We start from the raw sequence: 11,070 nt of genomic DNA on the forward strand, positions 1-11,070 counted from the left end.
TATGGCTATACATGGTTAATGTTTTCTGTCTTATTTTTACACTTAAAAAAATGTGATATCTTGAGAAACTTTTAAAATATGTTAAAAAAGCTCTAGAAAAACACAAGATTTGAATGTCTAATAATTTCATAGATAAAATTGATTTATTGTATCCTTGACAAGCTCCCGCAGGATTAACGCCCAATTAGGGATTTTGGTACGTCACTTGATCAAGAAGGTAGGAGTATCAATTTTTGGCAGGAAACACGGTGAAGTAAGTCTGCGTGGCGGCGAGGAAGACGACGACCGCCGCGACTACCACGGAGATGGCCGACCAGGGGCTGGCGAAGTAGTCGCGCCGAAGCGCCGCCCTGTTGCGGTGCCACCATGAGTCGCAGTACCGGCGAACTTCCTCGTACAGCCCGGCGAAAGCCTGACGGCTCAAGTCCATAGCGGCGCCCTCGCCAAGGCGGCTGAAGAACGGGTCTGCCTCGTCGTCGTCGGCCAGCAGGCTCTCCAGGACGCCACGCTGGCGGAGCAGCTCCACGTCGCGCGCTGTCACGACGAGCTGCCCCATCAGCACCACGTAGCTGGTGAGGAGGCGCGGCTCCTCGCCCGCCTGCGTCTGCTCGAACGCGATGAGGTTGATGAGCAGCGGCCGCTTCATGTCGTCGATCTCTATGGCCGGGATCTCCATGACGCCCGTGCGCCCGTCGAACGTCACGTCGAACCTGTCCCGCGACGCGATCCACCGCACGAGGGTGACACCCGCCTCCCGCAGTTCGCTGGCCCGCAGAATTGTCCGCGTCGTCGTCGCCGCTGCCTGTGCCGAATCGGGTGGCCGTGGACGTTTGGGAACGAAGCACTCGTAGTACAGGTGGAGAAGGTGGTGGACCTCCCAGTCACCGGAAGGATGCCTGATTGGCTCCTCGTCGCCGATGTACTCGACGAGAAGGTTGAGGAGGGACTCCCTGATCCCTGCGCGCCGGCGACCACGCCGTAGAGCTTCTCGAGGACGAAGAACGGTATCTGGTTCTCCATCAGGAGCAGGTCGGCGGCGACGAGCGTGAGACCCCAGCCGACGTCGCAGAGCGCGTCGGGCTCCTTGGTGTGCCACTTGAAGAAGAACTCGAGGATGAAGCAGCCGTCCAGCAAGAGCATCCGGACGAAGTCGTCGGAGGCGAGGCCGGAGGGGCGCTCGCTGTAGCACGCGCGTGCCCGGGGCTCAAGGGCTCGCACCTCGACGACCAAGGCGGACGCGGTGACCACGGTGGCGCCGTCGCCGGCGCGGCGAGACAGCAGGTCCTGTAGGTAGCGCCACTTGTGGTCCTCCATGGCGCGCAGCGCGGCACCGCCGTGATGGTAGGGACCGATCGACACCACGCGCGGCTCGTAGGCGGTGCGGTTGCCGTCGGCGGACGTAGGTGGGGACGCGGAAGATGGTGAAGGGCTGCCGCGCCCTCCATGGATCATCTCGTCGGAGGGCGTCCAAGCTTGCCTCCACCGAAGCTTCCAGCGACGTCATAACGGCATGACAAGAGCTTGCCTCTACCGAAAAAACCTTGATCTCTGTATGGAAAATGATTGGGTGTTCGTGAAAAGAGAGATAAAATACTTACTACATGTCATTACGAATCTACGAAGCAATTGTATATATTCAATACTTCTGAGGAAGATGGTACAAGGTTGCATTGCTTTCTAGTGGTCTCACTCTCTTCTCGGTCATGCGGTGACGTGTTTCCTCCTAATCCTATTGTCGCCATTTGGGATAAAAAAAATGGCACACAATTAAAGAAAATACATTGTCATCAAAAGTGTGTGTCATCTCATCTAAAAAAGTGTGATGGTTGACTTATGGTTATTATAAACGTAACTTGCGTGTAGTAACTTCCTAATGAGTAAAATGGGCCAGCAATAATTAATCTAGGGGGGATTATATGGCTTTTTTATAAAAAATTCAAATGACATATTTGTAAATGAAAATAATTTATGAATAAAAAATTTATATATATATATATATATTCATAGCGATATAAAAGGCAAAATTAGAAAATAAACTTTGAAAAGAAATCCTAAAATAGACTCTAAATTTAAAATTAAACATTTAAATTTTGTTCTATAGCATAAGCAAAAAAACAAAAACACGGTGATGCTGCTCTACCCGCGCAGCGGTGTTGCACACAGATACGATCACCAGCTGCAGCAATAAACTGTGGACCTAAAGAAGAGGAAAGATCGACGAAGGATTCCTCTATTCCCCAGCATATATGTATATGACACTCCGTTAGATCTAGGCGAGCCTGACGAGTACCCTAGCACTCTACTGCTATCAGGAGATGGCAGAGTCGAGACGAAACCGACAGATTCTACTGCGACGAGCCGACGACGATGCCAAAGCAGGTACGTTTTAATCAACGCGGGTAGTTACTACGATTTGTCATATGCCATCAACCACCATCCTACCATCATGAGAAAATTTGAGTGTCACCGGTAATAACAGTTCAGGTTCTTGCTGACGCATATCAAGAGAAGAGAAAATGAATGGCGGAAAAATTTCCTCAGGATTTTCCAGGGGCAGTACCGGAACACCATGGCGCGATGATTCCCCGTGCCTTAAAGGTACTCATACACTGTCTACTGGAGTAGATTTATGCCCTAAAATGCTGTTCTTTTCTGAATTAATGGAGCGGAGTTTCTGATTCTCTACGGCACTTTTTTAAGTGTTAGTTTGTTACAGCGCTCGTGTTGAATACCCCCATGTTGTATATATATATGCAAGCTGTGAATTTGTGATGTAGTGCTAAGGACAGGCCATGAGGCAAGCAAGTAATTTACTTATTACTAACTAAATGTTCTACAATCCCATTAATTAATCCATTATCAGCACACTGCCCAAGTGTTGTCAGCGGATTACGTGCCATTCCCCGGCCACCTAATCGAGCTTCAGTTATTCCCTCGTCGGCTGAAGGATGGCCATTCCTATCGCGGAGGCGTTTTCTTCGTCCCTGGAGAAGGAACGGAGAGCAACACATGCGGCCCAGGTGCTTCACCGCGTCATCCTGCTGCAGCAGTCACGGCAAGCGCCACAGAGAAGATCAACGACGCTTGTCCGAGCACAGGCACTGTGACGATAAGTACATCCCGCGGCTTCTTCTCCAGATGCTTTCGGTCATTTTCCACGAGCTGAAATGTCGGAAATATTGAAATTTTTGTAATTCGCTTTTTTTTTTCACCTTACTCAAGGATACTCCCTTCGTCCCAAAAAAATCAACTTTTTGGTTTTTTATCGAGAATTTGACCATCCGCCTTATTTTAAAAAGTTTCAAGAAATTTTAAAAAAATTATTCACACATAAAATACTATTCATGTTTTATCATCTAATAAAAATAAAATTAATTTTTTTTGAATAAGACGAAGAGTTAAACATTGTATCTAAAAACTACAAAGTTGATTTATTTTGGGACGGAGAAAGTATGTCTTAAGGTACCATAGTTTCTGCTATTATCTAAATTTATTTATGTGCTCATAAATCTAGACAGGATGAACATGGACAAACCTAAAAAATCTTATAATATGAAACAAATGAAGTATATACAAAGGAAAATAAGTATCCCAATTATGATTTATAAATATGCAAGCAAATAAAAATATCATGGGTAACAGAAGTTACAAAAAGTCAATTTCATTAGAACACTTAGCCCTCTATACTATTTTTGGCTCATTTTACACCCTAAGCTGTTAAAAACTGTTCAATTTACTCTCTAACATACTTCTATTTTTTGTTTCTCACTATATTAGTCATATTTTGTACTGAATTTTTATAAGGACAATAGATGCCTTACAATTTATATCTCACCAATTTGTTAGATTTTTTCCAAACTGTTTACAGTAGGTTAGAAGAATCTTATATTGATTTAGACGTCAATATTTTAAAGTTCAAGCAAATAGTCATGAAAATATTAAAATATTTTTAAAATTTGATAATGGTGTTATTTATGGCTATACAAATTTCAGCTTAAAATACAACTTGTATTAACAATAACAACAAAGAGAAGTATTATTAAGTAGTGAAGTAACTATTTTCAATGGGGTTAATTGATCCAATCAATTAGCTTGGGGCCATACAAGGGACTTTTTTCATTAAATTTCAAACATCTTGAGGTACAGCATTTAATTGTCAGGCATAATAAACTTTTGTGTGTGCAAATAAATCCTAGATAATACTTATGTTTTGACACAAATCCGTAAGTTAGAAATACAATGTTTCAGTGTAACTAAGATTTCCTTGATTGGTAGAATGATTCCTGTGCAAACGAGTACCTAGTGTTTCGAAACTATCTTTTTTCCCGTGCAAAATGTTGATTTCCCTAGTATATGTCCACAACTATGATTAGGGAGAGCTAGAGAATAGTATTATTTGAATCATTCGTCAAATATTGTGGTCTCAAACTATGCTAATAAGAGCAAGTTTTCATTCTTAATGTGGGATTAATTAGCAAAAAAGTCATGGGGTAGTATAATGTCGTGCTTGAAAATTCAACCAAATTTTAAACAATAACATATATCAAATCCTTGAATAGTACCATCCCATATTCATGCTATGACATTTGAATCATTTTAGCCATCGTCTTACAAAATAATTAAAACAATAGTCTTACAAGAATGCAGCGGAACTAACCTAAACAAACTAAACTTGAGCAGCAACCACAGGTATCACCTTGGACGAATAAAATCTTAACCTTCTGAACCAACTTCCTCTGACTTGTAGCCAGTTTGTAGGAAAAACGCAAGGTTGAGTACCACCGACCGTACTCAACAAATCACATCGATAAAATGTAATAATAGATGCATAGGAAGTACAAAGGAATAGCTCAACGATAACTTTGTATAAAGTAGAATTGTGAAAACATTTTGTTTACCAAATTCAAAGCACGAATATTCATTAAGCAAAATTAAACCAAACACTAGTCAACATTACACCACATTACACTAGGCTCCAACCGACACTAATACCATGCTAAACCACACATGACTAGATTCTCCAGGTTTATTCCATTATCCTTGCCATAGTGGTCGTGTATTTATACTCAAGCATGTCGATGTAAAAGCTGGAGACAAGTTTGGAAACCATCCAAGTAGTCTTAGTAAGAGACAAGCAGGACTTTTAAAAGTTATTAAGTAATATGGTTGAATACGTTTATCGATGCCCATGGATCGGTATATGTTTTTGACGTTAAGTAGTGGAGTTGTCGATCTTACATTCACATAGTCTATATTCAATACTAAACAATATAAAGCCTCCGACTAGTCTCTGTCTTACTCCATATCAAACTAGTTATTCTATCATATATGACTTTGGACTAAAATCAATTATTCAGAACAAATAATTATGTAATAAGTCCCCGAGTGAGCGCACAAAAGTAAAATATACACATTTTTCCTTCTATATGTAAATAATATATTTCTCCTAGCCCCAGACTTCTTCTCCTTAACGTAGTTAATGAGTAGATAGTCTGAGGAGGAAAGTGATATAAAAATTACCAATTTTCTTAATGATTTGATGTCTTTAACCATGACCTCAGTGGAATCAGTTGTTGCTCAAGCCGAGTTGCTTTTTATTGTAAAGAAATAATCAATTTAGTCGGCAACACAAATAGGTGATATGATCACTATGACCCGCCTGGTCTTTTTCAAGAATAGTAGAGTAGTCAGAATCTAAGATTGTGTACTAATGGAAAGACTGCTACGACCCAACTAGTTTCAAAAACCAGCCGTTTAATCGGGACAAAACCATATTTTTTATGTGGTGGGACCGCTACAACCCTACTGGTTCTGCAAAGGCCAACAGTTTACTCATACATTTTCACCACTCTTTGGGTGTTAGATCCTTTTCATCTGAACTGGTCTCGCAAAGAGCACAAATGTAGTTCGCCCTTCGATTACTAGTGCGAAAACTGTTTTACCTGACCTGGTCTCACAAAGATGAGTAGCGTTGTTAGAATCTCGACCACGGCCTCGACATGATGGTTTGGGACTCTAACTCTAATAGGTTTTAGATCACAGTGCATCAAAAGAAAGATGAGCTGATATAGTGATTGGTCAATACATGACCCACACATGATTGAATTAACCTGACATTTAGATCAGTCTTGGATTGTCTAACTCAAAACTTCAGTTGTTGCATGATCAACATCGTGCAGATTCAGTTAAGTTGACACTCTAACATCAATTTGACTAACTAGTCTAGCCATGATTGCCAACCAGACAGTGTTGGGTCAGACTGTCCTTATCGTTCTAGATTGTTTGACCTACACTCTTTTTAAGAGCAAACAAGGGTGACAAAATCACGATGTTTTGCTCAAAATGGAATAGGATTTTAGTACTGGCTTTTCGAGAGACTAGAGACCTTCCATCATCTCAGTAGTAGGATATGGATTAAGATGCGTGCACCATTTGCAACCCGCAAAAAAGAATATAGGAAAAAAATGAACATAATTACCTCATCTGGGTCATTTAATGTGTAAACTGTTGTTGTATTCTTAATCCTATCAGCTTTTTGGGAGACAAGAATCCCGAACCCTCTTTTTTACCCCTGGCCATAGAAATGCACAAGAGAGTATTTTTAAATAGAAAACAATTATGTCAAAACATGATCACATCACAAGTTTTTAGCTAAAAGTAGTAATGCCTTTAAGGCATCCTAATCCATTATATCATCCCCGAGATAAATCGGGAGCACGTCTTCGGAGTTGAGTCCAAGATGATTAACCAAGTACTTAACGGTATTTACCTTATTCCAAGCAACTTCTGGACATAGCTCGAAAACCTTATATAATTACAAGATAGATTAGTATAGGAGCACATAAAAGTATCTTAAGAGCTGTGTGTCTCGAGATTAATATACCATATCTCCCTCTCTCAATATGAGACCTAAGTAATTCTGCAAGACTTCATGGGTAGTTTTCTCAACTACACCTTTTACCTACAAACAAAGTTGGAAGTTTTATAGAACTTGCAATACCTCTAACGTTCGAAAAGGAACAAATAATAATAATACTTGAGCTCTAAATACCTTCTTGTCAACGTTTCTGTAGTGGATGGAAATACAAAATACATTATTTTCTATTGTGGCACCCTTTGTAGATTTAACAGCCTCAACTAAAGACCTGAAAAATTACTAATTTAGGAATTCAACAAAACATACATTGTTTATATCCTTTTCGTCCCATATAAGTCGTCTTTGATTGAAAATAATATTATTTAAGGAGCAACTATAAGAAAACATTGACCTTTAAACTGGGACAGATCCACATATCCAAAGGATGGGAGCTAATGATCTTCTCCCTCCCTTAGCCCCCTACTCTTTATATTTTCACACTTTTTTCCCATCCTCCCTCTTATTTTCCATGGGGACTTAGCGGGGTAGGGGGCTTGAGCCCCCAACCACACTGTATCTGCCTATGTCTTTATGGATAACTTGTCAAACTGAAATATACTTTTTAATTTAAATAGCCATTAAAGCCTTATCAGAAAAAACCACACGAACTTTTATGTTGCTGCTCTATTTGAATGTTCTTCTTATGCACATAGTAATTTTGTTCAAATGCGCCAGATTGAACAATTTGATCAAACTCACATAAAAATTATCTTTGCGTCTGAAATATTATTTTGTATGAAAATTGGAGTTAAATGCTACTCTGGTTTATTAACTTACACTATATTTTTATATATGAGCTAATTGAACTTACATTTTTACAAGCTTCGGTGCACACTCCAACTAGCCAACGAAGTGAGAAATTCCATCACCTCATTAGTAATATATGGATTAAGATGCACGCACCATTTGCATCCTGCAAAAGATTATAGGAATGAAAATGAACGTAATTACCTCATCTGGGTCATTTAGTGTGTAAACTGTTGTTGTATTCTTAATCCTATCAGCTTTTAGGGAGACATGAATCCCGAACCCTATGTTTTGCAACTGGCCAAAGCAATGCACAAGAGAATATTTTTAAATAGAAAAAAATTATGTTGAACCATGATCACATCACAAGTTTTTAGCTAAAAGTATTAATACATTCAAGGCATCATAATCCATTATATCATCCCCGAGATAAATCGGGAGCACGTCTTCGGAGTTGAGTCCAAGATGATTGACCAAGTACATAACGGTGTAGTTTTCCCAACTACACCTTTTACCTACAAATAAAGTTGGAAGTTTTATAGAACTGTAATTGTAATACCTCTAACGTTCGAAAAGGAACAAATAATAATAATCCTTGAGCTCTAAATACCTTCTTATCAACGTTTCTGTAGTGGACGGAAACACAAAATACATTATTTTCTATTGTGGCACCCTCTATATATTTAACAGCCTCTAATAAAGACATGAAAAACTACTAATTTAGGAATTCAACCAAACATACATTGTTTTTATCCTTTTTGTCCTATATGAGTCGTCTTTGATTGAAAATAATATTATTTAAGGAGCAACTATAAGAAAACTTTTACCTTTAAACTAAGGCAGATCCATATAACCAAAGGATCGTGGACAATGGTCTTCTTCTTCCTTTACTACTCTTAATATTTTTCCTCTTTTTTTCTCTTCGTCCCTCTTATTTTCCTTGGGGATCCGGCGGGTAGGGGTGCTTGAGCCCCCCAAGCACGCTGTATTTGCCTATGTCTTTACGGATAACTTGTCAAACTGAACTATAGTTTTCAAGCTTGTCAAACAAAACCACACGAACTATTATGTTGCAGCTCTATTTAAATGTTCTTATTATGCACATAGTAATTTTTTTCAAATGCACTAGATTGAACAATTAGATCAAACTCACATAAAAATTATCTTTTGTCTGAAATATTATTTTGTATACAAATTGGAGTTAAATGCTACTCTGGTTTATTAACTTACACTGTATTGTTACATATGAGCTAATTGAATATACATTTTTACAAGCTTCGGTGCACCCTCCAACTAGCCAACGCAGTGAGAAATTCCATTAGTAGGATATGGATTAAGATGCCTGCACCATTTGCAACCTGCAAAAGATTATAGGAAAAAAATGAACGTAATTACCTCAACTGAGTCATTTAGTGTGTAAACTGTTGTTGTATTCTTAATCCTATCAGCTTTTTGGGAGACAAGAATCCCGAACCCTCTTTTTTACACCTGGCCAAAGAAATGCACAAGAGAGTATTTTTAAATAGAAAAAAATATGTTAAAACATGATCACATCACAAGTTTTTAGCTAAAAGTATTAATACCTTGAAGGCATCCTAATCCATTATATCATCCCCGAGATAAATCGGGAGCATGTCTTCGGAGTTGAGTCCAAGATGATTGACTCAGTACTTAACGATATTTACCTTATTCCAAGCATCTTTTGGACGTACCTTGAAAACCTTATATAATTAGAAGATAGATTAGTATAGGAGTACATAAAAGTATCTTAAGAGCTTTGTGTCTCGAGATTAGTATACCATATCTCCATGTCTTAATATGATATCTAAGTAATTTTGCAAGACTTCACGGGTAGTTTTCTCAACTACACCTTTTACTCACAAATAAAATTGGATGTTTTATAGAACTGTAATTGCAATACCTCTAACGTTCGAAAAGGAACAAATAATAATAATAGTTGAGGTCTAAATACCTTCTTATCAAAGTTTCTGTAGTGGATGGAAACACAAAATACATTATTTTCTATTGTGGCACCCTGTACAGATTTAACAGCCTCTACTAAAGACCTAAAAAACTACTAACTTAGGAATTGAACAAAACATACATTGTTTATATTCTTTTTGTCCCATATGAGTCGTCTTTGATTGAAAATAATATTATTTATGAAGCAACTATAAGAAAACTTTCACCTTTAAACCGGGGCAGATCCATATAACCAAAGGATAGGGGACAATGGTCTTCTTTCTCCTTTACTACTCTTAATATTTTCCTCTTTTTTTTCCCTTCCTCTCTCTTATTTTCCATGGGGATCCAGCGGGTAGGGGGCTTGAGCCCACCTAACCACGCTTTATCTACCTATGTCTTTACAGATAACTTGTCAAACTGAACTATAGTTTTAATTTAAATAACCATTAAAGCCTTGTCAGACAAAACCATATGAACTGTTATGTTGCGGCTCTATTTGAATGTTCTTATTATGCACATAGTAATTTTCTTCAAATACGCCAGATTGAACAATTAGATCAAACTCACATAAAAATTATCATTGTGTCTGAAATATTATTTTGTATGCAAATTGGAGTTAAATGCTACACTAGTTTGTTAACTTACACTATATTGTTACATATGAGCTAATTGAACTTACATTTTTACAAGCTTCGGTGCACCCTCCAACTAGCCAACACAGTGAGAAATTCCATCATCTCAGTAGTAGGATATGGATTAAGATGCATGCACCATTTGCAACCTGCAAAAGATTATAGGAATAAAAATGAACGTAATTACCCCATCTGGGTCATTTAGTGTGTAAACTGTTGTTGTATTCTTAATCCTATCAGCTTTTCGGAAGACAAGAATCCCGAACCCTCTTTGTTGTTGACGAAGCACTTGACTAAAGCAATGCATAAGAGAGTATTTTTAAATAGAAAAAATATGTTAAAACATGATCACATTACAAGTTTTTAGATAAAAGTATTAATATCTTGAAGACATCCTCGTCTGTTTGTTAACGCCAGAATTTGGATTATTGCCGTTGGAGATTAAATTATGATTAGAGACCGAATCGAACAGGAAACAGAGCAATCGGATAGAAGACCAGGCAGGATACGACTCGGATTCAGTTGATGGAGTCCGGATCGGATAAGAAATAGAGTCCGATTAGGCCTAGAATGTTACAAATAGATTCGAGAATAATCACAGTCCATGTAATTTAACTTTATCTGTTAATTAGAGTTAGTTTAGATTTTTCCTTTATCTTTAAGGTTGTTAGAGTCCGATCGGGACTTGTGTGTTAGAGATGGAATCTACGTAGGAGTTTGTTATTTCTTTCTTATCTATTAAGAATCGTATGTCGTGTCCAACACGGACTAGCCTCCACCCGAGGGTATAAATATGTATGCCTGGGGTCA

At 38.7% G+C, this 11,070-nt stretch overlaps 1 pseudogene; it reads right to left on the reverse strand.

The window, feature by feature from the left end:
* Positions 1–226: 226 nt before the first annotated feature.
* LOC102704473 lies at positions 227–1,504 on the reverse strand (annotated as a pseudogene).
* Between the last annotated feature and the right edge of the window lie 9,566 nt (positions 1,505–11,070).

Source organism: Oryza brachyantha, chromosome 1, assembly GCF_000231095.2.
Source record: "Oryza brachyantha chromosome 1, ObraRS2, whole genome shotgun sequence".
Classification (NCBI taxonomy): Eukaryota; Viridiplantae; Streptophyta; class Magnoliopsida; order Poales; family Poaceae; genus Oryza; species Oryza brachyantha.